Genomic DNA, 2,433 nt, shown 5'->3' with positions numbered 1-2,433 from the left:
TGTGCCTACCCATGTGGACAAAATAAGGCTATTTACCATGCCTCTTCGCCACCCTTACTTAAATAACCTGTACAAAATCACTCTATACCAAGACATGGGCACATCACATAGCCAAAATAGTCACAATGGATAACATTTCATTTGTGCAATTTACTCATCCATGAAAATATCATCTTCTATTTAAAAATCAAAGTGAGTATTGACCATTATCCATAGCCTTATACAAAATAAAAGGATTTATCCCAAGCTAACACATTTAGCTAATTTCTCAATGACACAAAATATTAAAGTCTAAGCCCTATACATGTCATACTCAAAAAAAGTAGTCTAACTATACCGAGTGGTTCGGCTAATAGTGTGACCGTTGGCTCCGACGTCTGTTGGTCCTCGAGCTATTTAGGCGGCACTATAAGAAACTGGAAAGGAAATGGGGTAAGCATAAAGCTTAGTAAGTTGCATGAGAATAAACATCAATTAATTATCATAAGAAAATATGCTCATAACCTTTCCTAGTTTGTTCATGAATACCATAAATGGATATAAGCACAACTTACTCATCACTGTCCAATACAATTCATATGGCATATATTGAACCCACTTCTCATACATTTCAAATAGGTACCTGTATCACTCACCACATAGTCATAACTTTTCTAATTTTGATATAAATCATAAATCTTTTGATGAACCATTTGGAATATTACTGGATACTTAATAACCCCGAACATGGGATTAAATATCGACGTCATGTCCCAGACATGGTCTTACACTGGCTAGCACATTAAAGTTGATGCCGTGTCCCAGACAGGTCTTACACTGACTTTCATATATCAAGGCCAATGCCATGTCCTAGATAGGTCTTACACTGGCTCTCATTTATCAGTGTCGATGCCATGTCCCAGATAGGTCTTAAACTGACACCTAACAAGCTGAAGCCATGTCCCAGATAGGTCTTACACTAGCTTGTATATCCTGAGGTCGATGCATGTCCCAAACATGTCTTACACTAGCTCTCGTCTCAATGTCGATGCATGTTCTAGACATGTCTTACACCGGCACTCATGTTTTGGTTGATGCATGTCCCAGACATGTCTTACACTGGCTCACATACCACCCAATGTCATGGTATGCATATCCAAATCTATTCCAAATGTTCAACCAGAATTCCTTACTACATTAATTTCTCAACATGCATTCTCATAATTCAAAATTATAACAATTCATGCAATATTGATTCAATCATACATTATAACAATATAGTTGCATTATTGACATACAACTTACCTCGGTATACAAAAGTAGGCGGCCAGTTGAATTACTCTACTAGTTTGGTTTTCCCTCGGTCTAGGTTCGGATTCTGTCTTTCTTGGTCTAAAATGATAAAATTTCACTCATTTAGCCACCATATTAATAAAACATCAACAATACATAATTTGGCAAAATTGACCTTTTTGCCCTTAGACTTTCACAAAATTATGATTTTGCCTTTGGGCTCGTAAATCTATTTTTATCAAATTTTTACGTTAACTAAGCCTAGCTGAACCTATTTCATACTTATGGCAACTCACAAATTCAAACATTTCACCCATTTATCCTCTATTTTTCTACTTTACAAAATAGTCCATTTTAGGTGTTTTTCATGAACACCAATTCAGAAAAGTTGTTTATCTAACAACTAGGTTTCATTTACTTCCATAAAAACTCAGCAAATATTACAACTCCTTTCATGGTAAATCCCTAGACTGTCAACCATTTTGCATAATAGTCCCCTTAATAGCTAGATTAAGCTTTAAGGGTTCCAAAAACACAAATATTATCAAGTAAGGCTATCTAAATCACTTACTTTCAAAGATGGAGAGTGGCTGCAAATTTTAAGCTTCCAAAACCCTCAAATGAATATGATATCTTTTTCTCTTTCCTTTATTTTTATTTTTATTCCTTTAAGTCACCAAACACACCTAATATTTGACTTTTGACCTCCCTTGTCCCCCTATGGCTGGTCATTCTCCTAAAAAGGGTCTATTTTCCCTTTAAAGACTCCCAATTAAGGTCCCTTGGAAATTTAACACCTTTAGCTATCAAAATAGGACTTTTGCACTTTATGCGATTTAGTCCTTTTTCACAATTAAGCATGAAATCGATAAAATTAATTCACCAAAATTTTCATACTCTCATATAATTATGCCACAACACATAAAATAATATCAAAAATAATTTCTCTGACCTCGGGCTAGTGGTCCCGGCACCATTGTTCCGACTAAGCCCAAAATTGGGCTATTACACTTAGCAAAGTCATCATGCCACCTATTCAAATTATCATACTTTCATATGGCATTCCACACCAATTTCATGTTTGTTTATCATCTTTACCAACTTACCTCCAAGTTACACATTTCTACCACATTCATTGCATACTTATTAACTGTATCACAA

Source organism: Gossypium hirsutum, chromosome A08 (genome assembly GCF_007990345.1).
Source record: "Gossypium hirsutum isolate 1008001.06 chromosome A08, Gossypium_hirsutum_v2.1, whole genome shotgun sequence".
NCBI lineage: Eukaryota > Viridiplantae > Streptophyta > Magnoliopsida > Malvales > Malvaceae > Gossypium > Gossypium hirsutum.
This window is presented reverse-complemented; position numbering follows the sequence as displayed.